Genomic DNA, 24,575 nt, shown 5'->3' with positions numbered 1-24,575 from the left:
AGGCTCCGATGGCCGCAGCCCCTCCCCCCACCTCACTCCCGTTCACTGGCCGGCTTAAGCCGTCCAGCGTGGAGGCCCCCGCCAGGGTCCCTTTCCCACTTGCCCGGCCCTAGGAAAGCCCAAAGATCCCCTTTTAGCACACAAACCCCGCATATCCACCTACACCCCAAAGAACCCTCATTTCGAGTGAAAGTCCCATCCCTTGTCCAAATATATACCACATTGGCTCCTTTGATTGCTACACCCGCGCGCAGTGATACAAAAAAGAATAGTCATGAGGTTACATCGGCACATGGCCATTCCTCAATTTGTCAGTTCTGCCACAGTCCTTCTGCTTTCGCAAACTCCTCCGCTGCTTCCGCCGTTCCAAAATAAAAGTCCCTGAGCTTGTAAGTCACCCTCAGCTTCGCTGGATATACAATGCTGCACCGCACCTTGCTAATGTACAGTGCCCTCTTCACCCGGTTGAAGGCAGCCTGCCTCCTTTCCAGCTTCACCGTAAAGTCCTGGTATACACGTATACCAGGTCCAGCCCACTGCACCACCCGCTTCTGCTTGGCCCAGCTCAGGACCTTCTCCTTCACCCTGTACTTACGGGAGCACAGAGTCACTGCCCTTGGCGGTTCACTCGCCTTTGGTACAGGCCTCCACGACCGATGAGCCCGATCCAGTTCATAGCGGGAGGGATCCTCCCCCTCCCTCAATAGTTTTGCCAGCATCGCGGCAAAATACTCAATCGGCCTCGGTCCTTCAACTCCTTCGGGCAGCCCCACAATCCTCAAATTCTGTCGCCTGGATCTGTTTTCCAGGTCTTCCATTTTTCCTCACAGATCCTTGTTAGTATCCATCACCTTCCGCATCTCTTTCCCCATCGAGGCAAGTTGATCGCCATGCTGCAATAACGTCTCCTCCACTTCCTTTAGTGCCTCCCCTTGCTCTCGCACCTCCGCCACTGCGCTCGCCACCTCCGTCCTCACCGGGGAAACCGCCTCCTCCACAAGCACACTCAAAACCTCCCTCATCTCCTTCCTCACCGTCTCCATGCATTTCGTAATCTGGGCCAACTGCTTTTCAAATTCCGCAGCCATCACCTTAGTTATTTCTTCAGCCGTAAGCAGTGCGGCCTTCCCTGGTGCCCCAGCCTCCATTTATCCTCGTGACCCCGCACTGACCTTTCCACTCCCCGACGGACATCCAGCTGTTTTTTTTTCGGCCGTTTTCTTGCTCGCCCTCGACATTTTTCTTTGTTCTTTTTTTCCTCCTGTGTCTTCACTGTGCCTCCTCCGTGCCTTCTCCCTGCTTCTGCCGCCTCCGCAGACCCTGGGACCGGGCTTAAAGCCCCGAAAATGCCGTTCCCGAACGGGAGCCCTCCATTGTGCGGCTGCCTCCCGCCCGCCGTCACCGGAAGTCCAACCTCCATTTTCACCGGTTCTCCTTCCAGTAAAGGAATGACACAGTGAGGGTTTGTTGCGCCCACAATGGCCAATATGTTCAATGACAATTCGTCACCTTACTGTGACCATGGATCATTTTCCCTCTATTCAGTTTTCCATTTGATACACTTGTTTTTTTTATATATAGCTCTTGCTCGGAACGTGTTGTTTCTTTCTCCAACACACATGGTCGATCTGCCCCTTTTTAACCACAATTTCTGCATTTTGATTCTTTGGTTCAGCAGTCAGCTGCTGCGAGCCCAGTTTTTTCACACTGGTGCCAATTTCGAACCGGTGTCGTGTTCGGGTCTCAGCTGACATTTTATGGGTTTTGGTGCATGAACTTGATTGTTGGGCTTATGTGAGAAATGGCCCTATAGTATCTCCACAATCTCATCATAGGTTTGAGAGCCTGTTTTTTCTTGCAGCACCACACTTTGCAGGAGGTTGGAGGTTCCTCGCCATCCTCCTCCTCCCCCCCCCCCCCCCCCCCCCCCCCCCCCCACCCCCCCCCCATTGTACTCAGGAAAGTTGGAATTACAATATTTGCCGCAATTTTATTTGCTTGGACAAAATAATTGAATCTTTCAGTATATGAGCGCTACCACTCTGTTCTCATGATACGGCCCCACAGCACCAAACATTCTGCCATTTTTACTATGGAAAGGGCTTGCGCATGTATGATGCGACACAAAATCTTTCAGCATGATCTCACTTCTTTATTTAAAGAAGGTACCCCTGAGATCGCCTGCTTTCTACCGGGTTTTCGAACACCCCTGCTCTAATCTATTATTGCAGGGTACTTGCTACTCACGGTGCTCCCTGTACTACTCCAGATCTTTCCAGGCAGAGCACGTGGCAAGCTTCTTTTTGATGTTGTTTCTCAAAATCAACGATCAAACTTCAGTTCTTCAATGCCTGCTACCAAATTATAGCACCCTTCGGTCGCCAGTTTTGCTAAGGTCTAGCTCCTTAACCCTTTTTGGATGTCTGCACACAGGTAGACTATTTTTCTATATTTTTATTTTCTCTGGGAGTCTGCCAGCATTGTTCTTACCTCATTCAGTTTTCTTTGTGGTATTTTTAAAAGATAGGCTTGCAGACCACAAAATGTACAAACAAACAAGAGCTTTATTGAAAAGATGTTTACTCAACAAGCTATAAAGATAGACTGCCCATTTGCCTGCGCAAACAGTCAATGACACCATCAATACATCACTTACGAACAAACAGGAATACACAAGAATCTCCTGCAAACCCTCAATACAATGAAGAGATGTCAGCATGAAGTGGAGAAATTTATATCATTTCCTTAGGTGTGGGGCAAACAATTCCAAAGAGGTGGAGGCCAAAACAGGAAATTCAGTGTTCAAAAGAGAACATTGAGGATAGTCTGGGATAGAGTTCAGACCAAAGGAAAATGTAATTAAGTCGCTCTGTGATGGTATTCAACAGAAACAACGTCAAGATGGACAAACCATGGATGCATTAAAAACAAGAGACAGTATCGCTTCTCGGCCTTTTGGCTAAGATCAAGTGTCTTTGATTGAGCCTTTGGTTCAGATCTGGTATGTCTCTCTTGTGGGGACCATGAATTAGATTCAATTTGAATTAGTTTTTTGGAGCAGGCGAGGAGCTGGATTAGGGGTTCGCCCCTGACCCACACTCTGAGCCCTGGCTTGGTAACTCAGAAAAGGAAAATTTTTTTTTAAAAAAGAGACAGTAAGGAACAGAAAACATTGAAAATAATTGCAAATGGGCCTTTCTTCATTAGAACACAGATCATCGAGTAATGTGGAAGCATTTAAAATTACAAAAGAATGGGACAGAATAGACAGATTCAGACTGTTCCTATTAGTTATGGAGGTTTTGGAATTCTAGATGTGTGTCAGAAGTGAAGGGATTCACACACTAAAGGAGGAAGCTATAACATCAGACTAATAGTTTCAACCTTTTGCTCAACATATGCTAAAAATATATTTTTCACAAGCAATATTCTATAAAGCTCCATGAAATAATATCAGAATAGGAACATTTTTGAAATCAACCTGACAAAATTATTGTTTAGCGCAATAAAATAAAAAGTCTTGCATGATTAGCGTTTCAATAAATATTGTGATAAGTGTAAGAAACTGGTGGGTATATTATATATATATGTGTCTGTATTATATGCATTTGTTACATAAATGTTTTTACAGCCTGGTTAGGGTGTGTATATATCTGCTGCAGTAATATTTTTTACAATCCTGGTATAAAAGATGAAATGAAGATGTTGTAAAAGTGAGATCATCATTCTTTCAAGCCATGCTTATGCTTACAAGGAGAAGTCTAATGGATTATTGTTATGATTTCTGAGGAGTAGATAATTAGAGATATTGTGTTTAAACTTAAGTACGTAGTGGGATTTGAATGGGATAAAGATGCTAAGTAATGGGACGAGCCAGGGATGCAGCAGACAGTAGTTTCAGTTTAGTTTCTGGAAGCTGTGAGCTGACAACAGCTTTTGCAGAAGGCTTTCAGATTCAGCAATAATCTGACAGACAGGGATAAAGAAAGAACAAAGAACAATACAGCACAGGAACAGTCCCTTCGGCCCTCCAAGCCTGCTCCAGCCAAATAAAAGAAACCCAGTAACTTTCAAACAAGGAACATCACATCACAGTCTCGAGTCCCTCTAAACAAAAGTAATATATTTCAAGGAAACACGAACAAGCTAGTATGCATATATTCCTGAAATCGACAAGCAAACTCAATACCGCCTTCTCCTCAAAATGACGCGTCATAATTTGCAGTATTGTACTTCAGAATGGTTTCCTACCAACCTAACTCAAGTGATTTAATGCAATGTTGCAGTCAGGTAATATGCAATGCAGATAAAAAGCTAAATCAGTAACATAAACATGAAATGAGGGAAGAGCAATGGTGTGTTGTAACAAAGCCCCCAGAGTCAGATCTATCTCTTGCCCAACCTCTGGGTTCCAAAAGATAAAAGCAAATTACTGTGGATGCTGGAATCTGAAACAAAAGAGAAAATGCTGGAAAATCTCAGCAAGTCTGGCAGCATCTGTAGGGAAAGAAAAGAGCTAACGTTTCGAGTCCGATGACTCTTCGTCAAATCTAACAGGCAGAGAAAGTGGGAAATATTTATACTGTAGAGTGAGAATGAAAGATGAGTCATAGCCACAGAAACCCAGGGAAACCGGGTGCTAATGGCCACAGAAACCAAGGGAAAGAGTGCTAATGGCAGTCCCCAGACAGGACAAAAGATGTGAAAGGTCAAACAGCAGGGAAACTAACATCAGAGGATGAACTGTGGGTGTGGGGGGAGGGGAAGGGGGAAGCAAAGAGAGGGGTGAAGGAAAGGTGGATAAAATTGGGGGGGGGGGGGGTGGAAATTGAATGTATATTAAGGAAGAAAGAAATGGTAAAAGACAGTTAAAATGAAATGAAAACAAATGAGTCGAGGTGGGGTAGAGCTGATCATCTGAAGTTATTGAATTCGATGTTAAGGCCGGAAGGCTGTAGCATCAATGATTTAGATGAGGGAATCAAATGTAATATTTCTGAGTTTGCTGATGACACAAAACTTGTGAATGTGAATGGTGAGGAGGATGTTAGGAGGCTTCAAGATGATTTAGACAAGTTGAATAAGTGGGAAAATACATTTCGGACACAGTGGAAGTTATCCACTTTGGATGGAGAAACAGAATGGCAGAGTATTATTTAAATGGTGATAGACTGGGAAATGTTGACCTACAAAGCAACCCGAGTGTCCTTGCACACTAGTCACTGAAAGCAAGCATGTAGCTAGAGCAAGCAGTTAAGACGACAAATGGTTATGTTGGCCTTCATTGCAAGAGGATTTGAATGCAGGAGCAAGAATGTCTTACTGCAGCTGTACAGGGCCTTGGTGAGACCACACCTGGAGTATTGTGTGCAGTTTTGGTCTCCTTATCTAGGAAAGGGTATACTTGCCAAAGAGGGAGTGTAGCGAAGGTCCACCAGACAGATTCTTGTATGGCAGGATTCATTTATGAAGAGAGATTTGGTTGACAGGGCCGGTATCCACTGGAATTTAGGACAAGAAATCTCACTGAAAAGTATAAAATTCTGATAGAGCTGAACAGATGATGCAGAGATCTTATTTGCTCTGGCTAAGGTGTCTAGAACAAGGGTCACAGTCTCAGATACGGGGTAGACCATTTAGGACAGAGATGAGGAGAAAGGTCTTCACTTAAGAGGGTAGTGAACCTGTGGAATTCTTCACCACTGAATATATTTAATAAGGAAACAGATAGATTTCAATGCTCTAAAGGTGTCAAGGGGTACTGGGATTGTCGGGAGTATGGTGTTGAGATAGAGGATCAGCTATGATCATATTGAATGGCAGAGCAGGCTCGAAAGGCCGAATGGCCTACTCATGCTCCTATTTTCTATGTTCCTATGTTACGATACACAAATCAATAGTTTTGTACAATACCCAAAACTGGTTGCTGAGGATCAAAGTTAAAAATGTGACAATCTATAACTGAGCTGGACCATCTTATAGTGTTCTGTGTACTTAAAGTGATCTCAATAAAATAAATCTAAATTCTAAAGGTATTTTTTTTAAAGAAACTGTGGTTTGTCTATCCATTTTTTGTTGGTCAAGTCTTAGATTGCTATAAATATCTCAGAGCTGATTGGCACTCAAAATTACTTAAGACTGACAGAGTGCCATTGGTTCCTTACTCCATCAGACTACAGAAAAAAATAGGACGAGTTAACTGGAAGGATGAAACAGATGTGCAGAGATACGTTTAAAAGTGAATCAACATCATAATGACCCATTAGATTCAGACTAATACTCCAAGAACTCGAAGGATATATTCTACCCACATCCTCAATTACTTATTAAAATAAGCCCACATTAAAGAAAGGAAAGTTGAATAATCACACGTCACTCGCACCAATCTCTCGTTTCCTCTGAAATTGAAGTTGTTTTTGTATTACAGGAAAACAGCAGCCAGCAAATAGCCAAGTCTCCTTGCAGCAACTGCATTCCAAATTACAAATGCCTCACATTTTGAGAACCAGGGATATTTCATTGGATTAAGGGAGTCACAGTTTCTGTAAAGTAATCATTCTGCGCTTTCCTATGGCTGAATCCAGCAGACTGGTACACAGCTTTAAATGCAGGAGGGCGAGACTGACATTTCGGAGCTGCTGGTGGCAACATGGCTTATTTGGTGGCAATTGTGTCACCAACCCAAAAAGGTTGTGGGCTGAAATTCCATTACAGACTTGAGCATGTAATTCAGGCCAGCAAAGGGAGTGCTGCTTTTCCAGAGGAGCCATCTTCAGAGATGTTAAACCAATGCCCAACTCTGGTGGTGTAAAAAAAAAAAAATCCTACGACACGGCTGAAAAAGGAACTAGGAGGTCTCCCAGTGTCCTGGTCATAACTCTGATCACCACCAAACTATTTCTGATCATTCATTGCTTTTTGTGCAACCTGTTTGCAAATTAACTGTTATGTTTACCTACATAATAATTACAACACTTCAAAAGGTAATCCATTTGTTTGCTAAAAATATGATATCCTGAGGGTGTGTGGAGATGCCACATAATGTACGTCCTATTTTCCTCCCGAAAGATGGCAAGGAAATTGGACAAGATAAAAAAAACTCAAGCATTACAGTCTATACAATTTGCCACCTGTCTACATCTATTATGTTAAAGGCACTAAAGAAATGCAAATTGTTGCTGCATTTATATCATGACTTAGCATGCCCTTCGGATGTACCAATGCTCCTCAGAACCAATTAATTCCTGTTGAAGTGCTTTTCCTGTAGTCATGCAAGCCAACTGGTCAGTTTACAGGGAAACAAACAGCAGCCAGTGTTTGCCAAAAGTCGCCTCATTATACTTTTATTTACTGGTGAAATCCTTTTAATCTCAGGATCTGATTATCTATAAGGGATTTGCCTCACGGAATGACAGCATTTAGAAAAATGTTCTGCTCTCAGAAGTTAGGAACTTTGAAGAAGCAGAGGTTGAGCGATCCAAGAATGAAATTACGAAAAGTTTAGTGGGCAGGTGCAAACAATAATTAAATACGACAAAAGAATGTTGAACAATTCAAGAGGACTGGAAGGTTATGTTACAACTGCACAAAGCTCCGGTTATTCCTCATCTGAACTATTACATTCAGTCTGGTCATTGCAACTCAGGAAGAATAAACCGGCCTTACAGATTTACCAGACTGACGTAATGTCTTAAATTATGTGGACAAGCTGCGAAGACTAGGCTTTTATTCCCTTACAAGGAGAATTGAGTGTTGTATGATCAAATATGTTTCTCTTCATGTTGCACATTACCTCTGGTGGTGGTGGTGGTGGTGGTGGGGGGGGGGGGGGGGGGGAGGAAGAGAGCCCAGATCAAGAAGGTATAATCTTAAAATTGGAGCTAGATAATTCAAGGATGATATCAGAGATCATTTCTCCATGAAGGCCAAAACGGCATTGGCAGCTCAATATTCCAGGATACAGGATCTTCAGCTGGGATTGGGAAGGGCGTAAAAGAGGAGGGGTGTCACAACTTTGATCAGGGAATCATTACAGCAGCAAGGAAGGATGACATCTTAGAAGGCTCTTCAACTAAAGCCACATGAGTACAACCTAAAAACCAATCACATTGCTGGGAGTGTTCTATAGACCCCCAAATGGTCCAAGAGAAATAGAAAAGCAGATACGTAGGCAAACTTCAGAGAAGTGTAAAAGTAATGGGGTAGTGATTGTGGGTGATTTCAACTTCACCAACATTAACTGGGGTAGTTGGTGTGTGAAACGTTTAGAAGGAATGGAATTCTTAAAATGCACCCAGGGGGTAATTTAAAGCCAGAGGGAGTGGTTTCCATTAGATTAAAGATCGTATGGAAAAGCGCAAGGATGGGCCTAAGATCAAAGTTCTAAACTGGGGGAGGTTGATTTTAATAAGATTAGATATGATTGGCCAGAGTGGACTGGGAGCAGTTGCTTTTAGACAAATCTGTAAAAGAACAATGGGACTCATTCAGGAAGGAAATAGGGAGAGTATCGAGCCATCATGTTCCAGTCAAGAAAAAGGGTGGGACCAACAAATCCAGTGAACCCTGGATATCGAGGGATATACAGCAATGGATAAGGAGAAAAAGGGAGGCTTATAGCAAATATCAAGGGCTCAAAACAACAGAAGCCCAAGAGGCGCATAGAATGTGCAAAAGGGAACTTAAAAAGGAAATGAGGAAGGCAAAAAGGAGACGTGAAAGAATGCTGGCAGGTAAAATAAAGGAAAATCCTAAGTTGTTTCACAAGTACATTAAGGGAAAGAGTAGGGCCCATTAAGGACCACAGTGGTAATTTTCGTGGAGCTGGAGGATGTAGGTAGGATTCTAAATTAATACTTTGTGTCGGTGTTCACTCGGAAGAGGGACAATGTGGGTATAGAAATCAGGGAGAAGGACTGTAATAAAATTAAAAAGAAATACATAAATGGAGAGGAGGTTCGGAGTGGTCTTAGAAAGAGACAAATCTCAGCACCAGATGAAATGTATCCCAGGCTGTTGAATGAGGCAAGGGAGGAAATAGCAGGGACGCTGGCAATAATTTCCTCTCTGGCCACAGGAGAGGTGCCGGAAGACTGGAGAGTAGCCAATGTGGTAAAAATATTCAAGACAGTGCTTCTGTTTCTTCTGAACAGCAGCAATTCTTTTTTTGAAACTTAAAGCCACAGCTCTTGTTTGCAGGGTTATTTTCTCTTATTTTATGTCTCAAAGTCGTCTTTCTGAGCCACTTCTGCCAGACAGTTCAGGTTTTTTCTGCAATGCACTGAGTTCCCGGACCACATCCTAGTCTACAAGGGAAGTGGAAGTATGTTTCGGCATTTTGCTCACCCTTCTTGTGGATTCTGACCCAGGGGTTTTGCTGTATTCTCTCCGTTGATCACACTTCTTGTGACTGTCCATCTTTTCTGATTCTACATTAGTCAAGCTGTGGCAAAATCTCAAATGGGTCTATCTGTCCAAAGAGAGGCTTTCTGGTGAGCGTTTTTTTAAAGACTTCGATTAAAACAGGATACTCACAGGTATCAGGCCAGAGGCAGTGTCATGATAACATTATCTTCATCGCCAGGTATAATGATGCACTTTCCCAGACTTCATTTGTGAATACAAAAAGGATTTATTCATAAGAAAACAGCAGCCTCATGGCTACATCTAGCTCCCTACATATCTCCTGCCTAAGAGGGAACTCCACCTCCTGGGGTGATTACCCACAGAGTCCCAATTGGTCTCCACAAGCCAGATGACTGCAATTGTATAAGGTGTTAGTGAGGCCACACCTGGAGTATTGTGTTCAGATTGGGTCTCCTTACTTGAGAAAGGACGTACTGGCACTGGAGGGTGTGCAGAGGAGATTCACTAGGTTAATCCCAGAGCTGAAGGGGTTGGATTACGAGGAGAGGTTGAGTAGACTGGGACTGTACTCGTTGGAATTTAGAAGGATGAGGGGGGGATCTTATAGAAACATATGGGATTATGAAGGGAATAGATAGGATAGATGCGGGCAGGTTGTTTCCACTGGCGGGTGAAAGCAGAACTAGGGGGCATAGCCTCAAAATGAGGGGAAGGAGATTTAGGACTGAGTTTAGGAGGAACTTCTTCACCCAAAGGGTTGTGAATCTATGGAATTCCTTGCCCAGTGAAGCTGTAGAGGCTCCTTCATTAAATGTTTTTAAGATAAAAATGGATAGTTTTTTGAAGAATAAAGGGATTAAGGGTTATGGTGTTCGGGCCGGAAAGTGGAGCTGAGTCCACAAAAGATCAGCCATGATCTCATTGAATGGTGGAGCAGGCTCAAGGGGCCAGGTGGCCTACTCCTGCTCCTAGTTCTTATGTTCTTATGACCTATACTCTGCTGTGTAGCCCTTAAAGGGGCAATCACCACAAAAAGACAAGTTTATGGAACCCGCCACGATCTAAAATAAATGACAGAATACGCTTGAGGGGCTGAATGACCTACTCATTTTTCCATATTCCTATAGCAGTTTCAATCTGTGTACAATAGTTTAAAAAAGTATACCAATGTTCCAGACACAGTGTTAACTTTAACTCTACTTGGTACAGCACTACACAGTTACTGATCCATTTATTTGCACAAATCATTGAAGACGACAGGGAAACTCAACTACAACATGTGGTTATGAAGGTGATATGACACATTGCTGTGGAATCTGTGGGACAAGTGAGCATATACACTATGGAGTGCATCTCTGGTACCCACCTTCCCATGTGAGCTATAATCTCAAACTTCATTTTGGAAGTTTGTCCAAGTCTTGCCTCGACTATGCCGTCAACAGCCCTCTAAGGAGGAGATTAATTTGTTTTGGATCGCTTTCCTTTCTGGGGTGGCACGGTGGCGCAGTGGTTAGCACTGCTGCCTCACGGTGCCAAGGACCGGGTTCAATCCCAGCCCTGGGTCACTGCCCATGTGGAGTTTGCACATTCTCCCCGTGTCTGTGCGGGTCTCACCCCCACAACCCAAAGATATGCATGGCGAATTTGCCATGCTAAATTGCTCCTTAATTGAAAACATTTATCAAAAAGGATCTCCTTTTTTAAAATTTGCCCTTTCATTAGGAGGGGGGAAATCAGGCTAGTTTTCTGGTCTGGATCCTCGCAGTATGGCCCACAGTCTGGACATTCGACATATCGGCCTCCACAGATCCTGACTAAACCAATAAAGCTTTGAGTCTCCATGCCAATGACACACGTATTGCAAGTGCAATCCATCTCGTGGCTGAACTCTCCACGGCCTGCTTAGCCAGACCCCATTTGTTGCTCTATTTTACATGTGACCTCACAGGAATTTCCCTCGTAATCCAAACACATGGCAACTTAAAAACTATCTTCTGGCTTCTCTGCCAATCAGAAGGTTAACAAGTAATTTTCTCCCAGGCCTGCCTGCAATTCCAAATAATGATGAAAATAAGAAAAATCATGTCTACATTTAAGCCATTACTTCAAAGATCCATAACTGAAGCTCCTCTTTAATTGTGAGAAAGTAGTCACAATCTTACAATTTTCTTGTGCAAATGCTATGGCACCTGAACATGACAATCGTCAATTCAAGGGAGGGGGTGTGGCCCCAAGGGGATTGGCATGCATGAATTCAAGGTCAAGTCAGTACAAAAAGAAAGAGAAAGTGGGAATTTAACAGGAAAAATACAAAGGAAATGCGAGAACTTTTAAAACTGAAAATTTAAAAAATGAGAATAGTTAATTTTCTGTGCCACAAGGCTTAATTGGTAACAATTAGCAGTCATGTTGTTAAATGGATATTTATGCTTGTAGCAGCATTCCTAAACTTTGAAGCAATGATAATGGGCTTTTACAGCAGGTTCCAAAACATAACAGGGAAGCCAAGATGATGATGCGGATTTTGCAAATCCAATGGTAGAGCAACACTAAATTGCGTTTAACGGCATTTCTCCTTCCTGCCTAAATTTGCTGTATAATTTAGCAAAAATAATGGGGAACAACATTCGCCTTTTTAAACTTGACTTCAAATTCTGGCTCATATAAAATGCTCTAATATTCTGCAGCACACCAGGAGCGAAGCACATGATGTCCATATAATGTTCAATCTGATTTTGCTCTGTATGGAAAAACATTCAACTACCAACCAGTCTTAATTTACTTTAGGAAACACTTTAAATAATTTGTTTCATCAATAGGTTACTGCCTGGTTCATTATATTAAGTCTGAACTTCCATTCCATGTGCAACTAAAATCATTTTGTAAGAAAAGGCCATCAAATTCTGTTGATTTTATATATGTGTAAATCCTTGCTTCTTTACAAATAATTTGAGACGGGATAATTGGATACCAAAGCTTAAATTAGCAGCACTTTCTTTCTGGGCTAAAATGAAAAACAGTGTGAGCTGATTGAAGATATTTTGACATCTATGCCAGGGAGTGTTTGATTCTTTTCATTTATTTATTGGTATCTGAACCATATCCAAAAATGAAAGCAGCACAGGCAGCGCTATTCAATTATCTAACAATTCTCCGACATATTTTAATATCTTCATAAGCAATATGTTCAAAATATTTCCCTTTGAAGTCTTCTGGAGGATCAAGGTCACAATAAATAAAATTTAGCAATAAGAATTCATTTTTAAATCATCGGCAGGCACAGCTGCTGGCCCCAAGTGAAAGCATGCATTAGCTACAAGCTGAGTAAGCCCATTTCACATATGATAACTTGAGGTTGTCAAAGGTCGGTCACTATGCTAGCAGTACATCAAATGTAAAGCAATGTGTCAAAGGCTATTGTAGCTGGCACCCCTGTTGTTATCGTGACTCCATACTGGAGTATGTAGAGAGAGAATCAGGATAGCTTCATCACAAAATACCCCAAAACGGAGCACACCTTGTAACCAATTAGTTATGAATACGCTGCATTATTCTGCAGCAGTTTTCGTGACGACTGCTGTTTGCATTTTTCACAAATTCAGAATGATTTTGCATTTCAAGTACATGCTTTCTGTCAAATAGAAATTTCTTCACAACATATCAAAATGATCAAAAGATTTCTGTTGAATCTGTATTTGCCTTTGGCAGAGAAAAACATTCTTGAACCAATTCTTAACTGGCAATACTTCGGACAACAGAATAAAAGACAAAACATGCTTTATCAAACTGAAAGCTCCGCAAACATTTGTCAACCATTGCACACAGAGTGCACAGAGATGTTAAAGGAAATGCAGATAAAATGGCATTTGTGAAGGCACCATTTTAGAACTAACCCACAGACTACACAATCTTGGCCACCCCTCTTAGGAGGTAGATTTGCTACAGGTTTAAGTGCGATACCAACAACTCACCAGCTAAGCCCAGCCAGCCATCTGCCAGTGTGCATCCTGAGGCCCTTTCAAATCAGAGTAACCCCCATCATAGCAATGGAAAAACCTGGAAGCCGGTAGCAAGCAGTTGATAAATCAAGCTGTGGATTCGCTAATAAAACATTTTGTAGGTAATGGATCAGCACCGGGGTTTGCCTGGGCTTTCCTCTTTTAGGGCCTCCAAATAATACAATAGTCCAACCAATCCTTGTTCTGCTGCTTTCTTTCAGATCCATTCACCGCTGTGGGCATACATTGAATTCTTAACAATGCCTGCCTCCATGATGAAAAAGGAAAAGTAGTTTTCTGCCTACATAATGCCTTCCAACTGTTACCATGGCAACAAATGACGGCTGCAACAAGGGGGGCTAGTGCAGACAAACAGAGATGTACTGTAAAGGCAGGCAGCCGTGCTTTATTCAAGTATGTGCGAACAAAATGATTATTCCTCCAAACAGCACCTTTCCCATCCTTTTGAACAATATTACTGCCAATAAAGTTTACACTGCTGAATATAAATATATATATTCCCTTTTTAAAAATTTAACAGTGAAACAGTTCTGCTTCTCTTGTCTCCAAGTCACAAGCTTTCCCACACTGCACAAGGCATTAGTAATCTGAAAAGACTTGATTTGCATGTCTTGGAACAAGAAAAAGTGGTTACCTTTCTTTTAGAAAAAGAGAAAACTCCCAGGTATTAATTATCAGTCCAAAATATGTATCAATTTTTGGAAAAGTTTAACTTCAGCGAAGTTAATAAGCAATAAACAAATTTTTAAAATTCTTTAATGGTTCTGATCTTCACCCATTCAGAGGGATTCATTTTCATAAAGAATTGAAAATAAACACACTATTCATAAAATGTATTCATTTGAATAGGTGTAATTTGACATAACCAGAAGTTTAAGTAATACTGTCAAAATGGTCTTCCTGTTTAATGCTCAAGTAACTGGACAGAGCTCTGAGCGAATTTGCCACAATATTTAAGCAACTTGGAGCTCTTCGAATAAACCAAATACAATTTCAAGGTTGACCTTGCAGATTTAGTGTCAAGTTGATGAATATGACGGGTCGGGGCTTAAAAGGAGTGAGTCTTGATTTCCCAGTGGGTTGAATCTCATGCAATCCTTAAGAGTGAAAACAGAAAATAAATTTATGGCTAAGGAAAATAAACTGTCAAGATGACTTCCTGGTTGTATCACTGAAATGTGCTCATGTTCTCACTCTTTTCCGTTTCCAAATGAAGTAAGGACAAATTTGTACAATCCAAAATAAATTGCACATTAGGAATCCAGATGAACTTGACATGGGCATTACCACGCTCAGGTAGCAAAAATAAATGATTCAGCTAACGTATTTAAACAAAAGGTGAGAGAGATTTCCAGGCTTATTGCACAGTTTTAAGGAATGTTAATTCTGGATTATTTCAGATCAGCATTCAAGATGTCAATTTTTTATACACGTTATTTTAGAAAATGCAAACCAAACCCTCAAAAACAATTGTTGGACAGTGGCTTCACTTCACCATCAAAAATCATTTTATCTGTGCCAAAAAAGCACAGCGATTTCACACAAACATGCTTCAAAATGTAAAAGACATTTTCAAGCAGCCACTTGCTTCTGGCTAGCAGGTGATTACAGTGAGTGGGCAAAACAGGAGGTAAAAATGGATGTGCACTGTGGGGGGGACAATTTGAGATAGCAAAGAAGCACAAAAGCACACAAGTCAGCAACAATAGGTTTGCTAAAATTACTTTCTTTACAGCTCTCTTTTGAAAAATGAAAATCGCTTGTCACAAGTAGGCTTCAAATGAAGTTACTGTGAAAAGCTCCTAGTCGCCACATTCCGGCCCCTGGTCGGGGAGGCTGGTATGGGGAGGTTCTGAGCACATCTCCGCACTTACTGGTGAATGTTATTTTATATGACCGATACTCAATGCAATAAAGTAGAAAATTCAAATATGCCCAGATCAGATACCAATTACAAATCTTTACTTTCCAAGTATGATCAAATTCTCATCTAATCTTTTTGATTTAAACCAAGGAAACACAAGTGGCTTAAATACATTTATTTGGGCCTGAATAAACAAGCAACGTTCATCAGGATTCATGGACTTTCCATCTGACAGACATCATCAATGTAGCTGAGCTTCCAACTGGTTGAAAATGTGACCTTTTAGTCAGATTAATAATAATTAGTTTACTCTTCCTTTTCAGGTGAGTAAATTGATTTCCAATAGTACATTTATTACATTATTGGTCCGAATGAATAATACAATTTAATGCTCAAGTTCAATAAATACCACATGTTTTCCAATTTTTAATTTTTTACAATCCACATTCATACTAATCCCAACAAAGCTGACAAAATGGGACAACCCTTAGATTTCTTCTTGAGTCAACTGACTGCCCTGTTTATTTGATAATCTAATTGGTTAGAAAGTGAACAGAAAGCTTTCTTTCAAAATAGGCAACAGTATTTAATGATAGAATCCCTACACTTAAGAAGGAAGCCATTCAAGCGCATCGAGTCTGCACCCTCCCTCCAAAAGAGCACACTTCCTAGGCCCTATCCTCGTAACCCCAGCTAACCTTTAGGACACTAAGGGGCAATTTAGCATCACCAATCCACCTAAACTACACATATTTGGACTGTGGGAAGGAACAGGAACACCTCGAGGAAACTCACGCAGACAAGAGAAGAAAGTGCCAATTCCACACAGTCACCCAAGGCTGGAATCGAACCCGGGTCCCTGACAGGGTGAGGCAGCAGTGTTAACCACTATGCTGCCCTCTTTAAAAAAATTAAGTTCATTTTTATTAAATAAAAATGACAATACTAAATACACTGAAACAAATTCCTTATATGTTATAGTCTTATAAATAAAAAGAAAGACAATCTTCAAGCTCAAAAGCTGCTTTAGGAAAATGAGGCAACCAGTGATTAATATACACTGAATAATGTTTTGCCCCTTTTTATAAACTATAGTTCAGCATGACTTAATCTATACACAGTCTCAAGGTTCATTTAAAAGTTAATTCTTTTTGCGACAATCACCGGTTTGCCCCGGGGAATATGGATGGTGGGTTCCGAGCATGGCGGAGGGCTGGGATTGAGAGGATGGGGAATTTGTTCTTGGAAGGGAGCTTCCCGAGCATGAGGGCATTAGAGGAGAAATATGGGCTGGCGAGAGGGATTGAGTTCAGGTACCTGCAGGTGCGGGACTTTCTACGCAGACGGATTCCGTCCTTCCCACACCTGCCACTCAGGGGGATCCATGACAGGGTAGTGTCCAGTGGATGGGTGGGGGAGGGGAGGGTCTCGGATATATATAAAGAACTTATGGGAACGGAGGAGTCACAGACCGAGGAGCTGAAGCTTATGTGGGAAGAGGAGCTCGGAGGGGAGATAGAAGAGGGCATATGGGCGGAGGCGTTGAGCAAGGTAAACGCGACCGCAACATGCGCCAGGCTCAGCCTGATTCAATTTAAGGTCGTCCACCGGCTCCACATCACAGTGGCCTGGATGAGTAAATTTTTCGGATTGGAGGACAGATGCACCTGCGAACCATGTCCACATGTTTTGGGCATGTCCAAAACTCAGGGGGTACTGGCAGGGGTTCGCGGATGTTATGTCCCGGGTACTGAAAACAGGGGTGGTGATGAGTCCAGAGGTGGCTATTTTTGGGGTTTCGGAGGACCCGGGAGTCCAGGAGGAGAGCAAGGTTGACATTTTGGCCTTTGCTTCCCTGGTAGCCCGGCATCAATTCTGCTGGCATGGAGGGACTCAAAACCTCGGAAGTCGGAGGCCTGGCTATCAGATATGGCGAGCTTTCTCGGTATGGAGAAGATTAAGTTCGCTTTGAGAGGGTCACTGTTTGGGTTCGCCCGGAGGTGGCAACCATTTATCGACTTCTTCGCGGAAAATTAATCGTCAGCGGGGAGGGGGGGGGGGGGGTTAGGGCAACGTAGGTTAGGGGAGTAGTTAGGCTGGTCCTTGTGGGAGGGGAGCTAGGTTTCTTGCACTTTAACGACTGTTTTTTTCACACTGTTTTATATTATTGTTGTTTATTGTGCCAAAATGTCTTAATAAAATTGTTTATCAAAAAAAAGACTTCGGAAACTTGCATTGAACTTAATAACCTGTTTGTTGACTTAATTTCATTTTTTTTGTGGGAGCTTTCGAAGTTGTAAAAAAAAAAAAAACTTTTGACTGTTGATTTTCTTAAAATAAAGATACTTTTTAAAAAAAAAAGTTAATTCTTAAAAAAGTTTTGCAGTTTCAAATACTAAACTTTTTCTATGAAAACAGGTGTAATGTAAGATTTCAAGATTATTTAACATACTGCCCAAACTGCTGATCATTTCAGCTCGAGGCTTAAAATGTAATGCTTTAAAAGTTTTGTCCCAGTGTTATGGGCCAGGGCTTAGAAACTCCAAAGTGTATTAAGAAGCTCACATGTCCTAAAACTTTTATATTGAATTTGGCTAGGATGAGCACAAGAACCTTCACTTCAGGGGTGATTCATCAGACTGTAGGTGCTTTCATCAAAACAAATTTTATTATAAGAATGTAGTTAACTTATATATAACACTTAGCAAGAATTTATCAATTACAACTTAAAAGAAACACACAACAGCTGTAGTAATCTATGTATATAACTCAATGAATCCCCTTTAGCTGTTCCAATCCAATCCAAAATCCAATAAGCCAAAATCCCATTCAAGGGCGTGACCCGGCACACTGTAACCTCACTCGAATGGGACTGGTCCTTTCCCTGAGATTCTGGTTCAGTTTCCAACCAGCAGATTCAAAACTCCTTCCGGAAAGCAACTCTAGCTTAAAGGTTACCAAGGTAGTTTTCCACACCCAATGTGCTTTCAGCTCACTGGAACAGCTTTAAAATTAAACAGAGAAAACAGAGAAACTTCCTGCAGTTTAACGCAGTGCTTCTTCTTCTGCACTCCAAACAAACAAACCAAAACGGAAACCAAAACACTAAACCCCCTCTCACTTGACAGCCACAGCCCAGCTCCACCCAAAAATGACATCATTGAAGCCGTGCTACAAGCCATGTGGTAAAACAAAACCGTTCTTAAAGGGACACTCATGACACCCAGTCACGGATTTGGAATTCAAATAGTCAGTCGTGTTAATGAGTAGATGAAAGGGTCTTACAGATAATTATCTAAATTTGGGCATTGAAGCCTGTGTTGTGGTGGAGCATATTCCAACAACATTCTTCCATGCCATGCAATGCTAGTACCCAGAGTCGTAACCAAAAATTTTCCACCATTAGGAACACCCCTATCAATCTGTAGGCATGATCCAGAACTTCCGATTGGTTGCGATTTTAATTCTCTACCTCACTCCCTCCTATGCCTGTTCAAATGAAGTTCATATAAGCTTAAGGAGCAGCATCTCATCTTTCCATTGGACAGCCTTGTGGACTTCTGACCACACCAAATCTCTGCCCCATTTTCTGTTTGAACATCAGCTGTTGGTGGCGATTCCACTTTTTAAAAGATGTATTTTATTACAAACATACATGAAAAGTTACAACACAAACAGTTCAGGAAACAAGCTTCCCAACAAACTATACAGTTTGTACAAATTTTCACCCTTTTTCACCCTCCCTCTCCCTTCCTTCCCCCCCCCCCCACCCACTCCCCGCCTTGAACAATTCCTCAAACATGGTCATGAACATCCCCCATCTCTCCTTTAAATTCTCCGCTGAACTCAACTCATATTTGATCTTTTCCAACCCACCCTTTCCTTAGCCTAACCTGGTCCTTCACGCGGAGGTGTGTTTCTTTGAGAAGGACCACCTCCCCTTTCAAGCTCCTGAGGTGCACAAAGACCCGTGATCTTTTGACCGGTCCATTTTGCACTTGCATGTTCCGAGTTAACAGCCTTACCAGGGGCTTGCGTCTCCATTCCTCTCTACCGTCCACCATCCTCCCCTTTTGGTTCTAGCCCCGTTAATTTCACCCCATACCTGGCCCATCCAAGATTCTCCTCCCCGACCATGATTCTTCCCCCACCTCACCTCATTGCGTCACCCTCTCTATCCCCCCCACCCCCACCCTCCGGCCACCTCTCTCGGCCTTCTCCCCTACCTCACTTCCATTCACCAGCATTACTTGCCAGCATGCTGCCCAAAGGCTATACCACTGAACCCCCCCCCCCCCCCCCCACCACCACCACCCACCACCTATCTCCTATCCGCCCTCACCTCTCTTGTTCTGTGAAGAAGGCTCCCTGTTGACCTCCCCCTGCCCCACCCAAACAAAGACTCATCTTGAATCACAGGTCACCTTCCCCAAGAACAAACAAACAGGAAAAAAAAGCACACAGATCCAGGCAGCAGGAGGGGGGAATGGGGATAGCTCGTATTCCCACTGCAACTGATCTCTTTCTTTTCCTTCCCTCACTATTATTGCTGTGTTGCTTGTATCCATCTGAAAGCAGACAGCTATGATTGTTCGGATACTGGACCAGACCCCAACTTTTTTTGTTCAGATACCAGATGAGAATCCCAAGCACTATTTTAAATTTGTAAAACTGAGAGAAAAGGATTCTTCACCCCAGTAGTGATGACTCTGACCAAAAGGTATCTTTTATGTTTATACAAACTTTAATTTAAACACACAAGTAACCACATTATCAAAGAAATAGCTTTACGGTTATCAGTTAAACAGTTCTTAAATAAAAGGCTGCACCTGCCACTAATTCCAATTAAGCAACCCAATACAGTTCATGGCAACATGTACTTTTACATGTTGCAGTCTGGAGCTATAAATAATAATAATAATCTTTATTGTCACTAGTAGGCTTACATTAACATTGCAATGAAGTTACTGTGAAAAGCCCCTAGTTGCCACATTCTTGCGCCTGCTCGGATACATAGAGGGAGAATTTGGAATGTCCAAATTACCTAACAGCACGTCTTTCGGGACTTGTGGGAGGATAACCGGAGCACCCGGAGGAAACCCACGCAGACACAGGGAGAACGTGCAGACTCCGCACAGACAGTGACCCAAACCAGGAATCGAACTTGGGACCCTGGTGCTGTGAAACAACAGTGCTACCCACTGTGCTACCGTGCTGCCCCCTATCATAAAATGTGAACTATCAGAAAATTTCAACAATATGCCATCCATTCTAGGAGCATCAGTTTGAACAGCATTTCCAATTGTTAATTTGTCAGCATACTTGTGACCATCCATCACCTGAGCTCCAGAAATCCAAATTCTATATAACTCTCGTGTTTTCTGTTCCGCTTTGCTTCTTAAACAGTGACCCCTAGTTCTAGATTCTCCCACAAGAGGAAACATCCTCTCCACATCCACCCTGTCAAGACCCCTCAGGATCGTCCATGTTTCCATCAAGTCACCTGCCACCCTTACCTCCTCCAGCCTACACGTGACTCCAGACCCGCAGCACTGTGATGGACTCTTAAATGGCCTCCGAAATACCCGAGCCAGCCACTCAGTTCAAAGGCATCCAGCGATGGGCAATCAATGCTGGCCCAGTCAGCATCATCCACATCCCATGAATGACTATGAATAAAACACAACTGCTCGATTCCTTGCTCTTCTCAGAATGATAGAATGGCTCCAGCAAAGAAGGTGGCCATTCAGGCCATCATGCTCGTGCCTGCTTTTTGCAAGAGGAAGGGAGCTAAGTCCCACTCCTCCTCTATTTCCCCATTGCCCTACAAATCTCTCTTCAGGTGCATACCCAATTCCCTTTTGAAAGTTAAGGTTGAATCCTCCTCCAGCAGCATATTAGAGATCCGACCCACTCCACTACACAAACAGTTTTTCTCCCATCAGTCGAAAAGAAAAAGACAATCACCTCAGTGTCCTTTTGTTCTTGACCCTTCTTCCAATGGAAATAAATTATCTGTAATTACTCGGTCTAGACCCCTAGGATTTTAAACACTTGAGTCTCCTTTGAACAATCTCCTATCCAAGCTTTTCCAATCTGTAACTGAGGTCCCATCATCCCTGCACCCTGTCCAAAGTCTTCACATCATCCCTGCACCCTCTCCAAAGTCTTCACATCATCCCTGCACCCTCTACAAAGTCTTCTCATCATCTCTGCACCCTCTCCAAAGTTGTCATATCCTTCATAACGTGCGGTGCCCAGAATTGGACTCCAGATTAGGTTGAACCAATGTTTCATAAAAAGCTCGCCATAACCTCCTTGCTTTTGTACTCTTTGTCTTTATTTATAAGCCCAGGGTCGCATGTGACTTGTAACCACTCTCCCTCCTGGCAACTCCCCTAAACCTGCAGCCTGAACACTGAACTTGGCATGAATTCTTCATGATCAGTGTCACACGAGATCAACTGGTAACATTTCAAAAATTTTACTTCCAACTTCCAAATGACTATTCTCATTTTAAATTTATATGCCTGTATTAACAATGCCTCGATAAATTAATCATACAGTAATGCCCCCCCCCCCCCAACTAGTGGGGGCACTGTAGCCCCACCAGCCATAGGAGAGTGTAATTGGTGCATCAACAGAAATATAAATGGGCATATGAATTTATAATCGAAATATACAAAGAAGGAGAGAAAGTACAATGTTAAAATGGATCTAGATTATGCCTGCGTGCCATAAGACCATAAGTCATAGGAGCAGAAGTTAGACCACTCGGCTCATCGAGTTTGCTCCGCCATTCAATGAGATCATTGTTGATCTGACATAATCCTCAACTCCACATAAGACCATATGCCCTGACATCAAACTCTCAATATAACCCTGCTTTACCGGCTGTCTCACACGCACACACAATGTCCAAAATAAGGTTTCAAACAGATGTAATTCAAAAATGAAGCCTGTTATTCCATTCAAACAGACCACTACTGATCTGTACGTCAACTAAATTTATCACGTTTGATTGCGATTCCTCAATATCCTTAACGGTCAGAAATCTATTTTGGTCTTTAATTCCAATTGATTCTTTTGGGGGTAAGTGTTCCAATTTCTATCACCCTTTGGATGGAAGTGCTGACTGATCTCGTACCTAAATATAATTTTAACATTTTGTCCCCTTGTTCTAGATGCCCCCACCAGAGGAGACAGGTTTTCTATCTAATCCTTTTTGCCATTTTAAATACCTTAACCACCTGTACTCAGAAATACAAGCCAAGTTTATGTAAACCGTCTTCACATTATAATTCTGTCAATATAATACGTAAATATAAATATAATTCCGGTGAATCTGTGCAGCATCATTCAAGCCAATACATCTAGTTTGAGATGCAGTGTATAGATCTGAACTCTCCAGATGGGACCAGGCTAAAGCTCTGTACAACTAAAGCATAACTTTCTCCACTTTGTACTGTAGCCCCCTTGAGATAAAGGGTACAATTGTTAGTCGTTTAGCTGCTGTTGTGTATAAAGAGTCAAAGGTAGTGTTCCTTTTTATAAACACCTTTATTTCACTCTGCACCAAACTCTATCTTCACATCACCTGACACAAAGGGCACCTGAAGCCCCTTTACATATCAATGTCAATTATTGGATACTTAACGTAAATGAAGCAACTAATTGGAATGTCTCTTAACTCATTACTTAACAGTCTCCCCTTCCTTGGAGAAAAAAATTATTAGGTGAAAACAAAATGACAAGAAACTCAAAAACACACACGCAATTCCCCCCCCCCCCCCCCCGTCTTTTTTTTTTCATTTTTGGAAGAAAAAAAGTCACAGAAACAGGCGCTCTTCATTAACAATATCCAAAGGTTTCTGTGAGCTAGCCCCTCTTTTGTAAAACAGTCGGACAATTGACAGCTACTGTCGACCCATTTAATTTTTGCTATTTCCCCTCTGTCCAACATCTGCTTCAAACTTGCGATGTCTATCCTTAACCTTTTTTCATTGACACTTTTTGTAGAGTGCACATTTTCCCACAGGGATTTATTGTCAATGTGACAGTCAATAGGTATATTACCCAAATCTCCGAATCTTAAAATTCCTGTCAATATCTGAGACAGATAAAAGGCCATTTCCACCACCTCCACAAGGCTTAACGTCTCAGCAATCAAAGTGCTTTTGACCATTCTACTTATTTTCTTTGTTTCCCACACAAGAGGGCAACATTTACCATTGTTCCCCAAAAGGAAAATTATAAAACCTCTTGCGCTTGAAACACCATCACATAAATTTGCATAGGACGCATCACTATAAACGATGAGTTTCAAGTGCCTAAGGTCACCTAAAACAGAGAACCTCAAAACACGCTCCTGCATTTTTAGTTTGGCCAATGCTTTATTTGCTCTTATTATGTCTTCCACTTTGGGATCATTCATTTTTGTACTCAACATTTGGCAGTTGTCCTTTCAGAAAAATGGCCTGTTCTAATTCATCAGAAGTGTTGTGTTTCTCTACAGAAACCCTGTCTATATCAGTTAATTGCTCCTCATAGTTCTGTAACACGTGCGTACCAGATGACTCTGGTTCCTCGTCATGTCTGTCTGCTCTGTCTAAATTTGAAAATTTGTAACCTGTACCCATTATCCTTGATGAATGGACCCTAACAGTTTGATTACCATGTTGCAAAATAATTGTTTTGCCATCTATGCCTATGATCTTCCCTGGGCCTTTCCATTCATTAAAATTGTCTCTCTTCTAGTATACTATGTCTCCTTGCAAATAAATGGCATTTGATGGCCGTACATTATGTCTTAAAGCTCTGCGAATTCTTTCAGAGACTTCTGCTTCCAAAAAAGCTTTTCTACTGCTATGTAATGCATTTAACTGCTCGGCAAAGGCAGAGCTAATTGTAGTCCCTTCCCAAGCTGGAGGCTGGTCATCTAAAATGGACGGAATTTTAGGATTTCTACCAAACTCTAATTGATAGGGACTATAGCCCCCAACTATCTGCAATGAATTCTTTGCATGTACCGCCCATGCTAAAGCTGAATTTAGCTTGCAGTTTGGTCTATCTGCCAACATTTTCCAGAGCATGTCATCTATTACCGCATGGTTTCTTTCACACACACCATTACTAAATGGGCGTTCCGCAGCCGTATTCATAACTGTGATATTCACGTTTTCACACACATCCCTAAACTTATCATTAGCAAATTCTCCCCCATTGTCCGAAAGAAATTTTGCCAGTGGGCCCATTCCTGTCCCTATCCATTTTTCCACGATTTGGTCCAGAATTACTCTCTTTTCTTTACTTCGGACAATTGTTGA

The 24,575-nt window shown here is 42.0% G+C and overlaps 1 protein-coding gene and 1 non-coding gene across 2 annotated transcripts in view; one reads left to right on the top strand and one right to left on the bottom strand.

The window, feature by feature from the left end:
- LOC140388398 (FYVE, RhoGEF and PH domain-containing protein 3-like) overlaps positions 1-24,575 on the bottom strand; it is a 427,056-nt gene that overhangs the window by 300,925 nt on the left and 101,556 nt on the right. The gene's annotated exons all lie outside the window — the stretch shown is intronic.
- On the top strand, positions 2,940-3,132 carry LOC140388709 (U2 spliceosomal RNA). Its single transcript, XR_011934264.1, has one exon. It is a non-coding gene; the product is annotated as a U2 spliceosomal RNA (small nuclear RNA).

The sequence above is a fragment of the Scyliorhinus torazame genome, chromosome 13 (genome assembly GCF_047496885.1).
Source record: "Scyliorhinus torazame isolate Kashiwa2021f chromosome 13, sScyTor2.1, whole genome shotgun sequence".
Taxonomy (NCBI): domain Eukaryota; kingdom Metazoa; phylum Chordata; class Chondrichthyes; order Carcharhiniformes; family Scyliorhinidae; genus Scyliorhinus; species Scyliorhinus torazame.
This window is presented reverse-complemented; position numbering and strand designations above follow the sequence as displayed.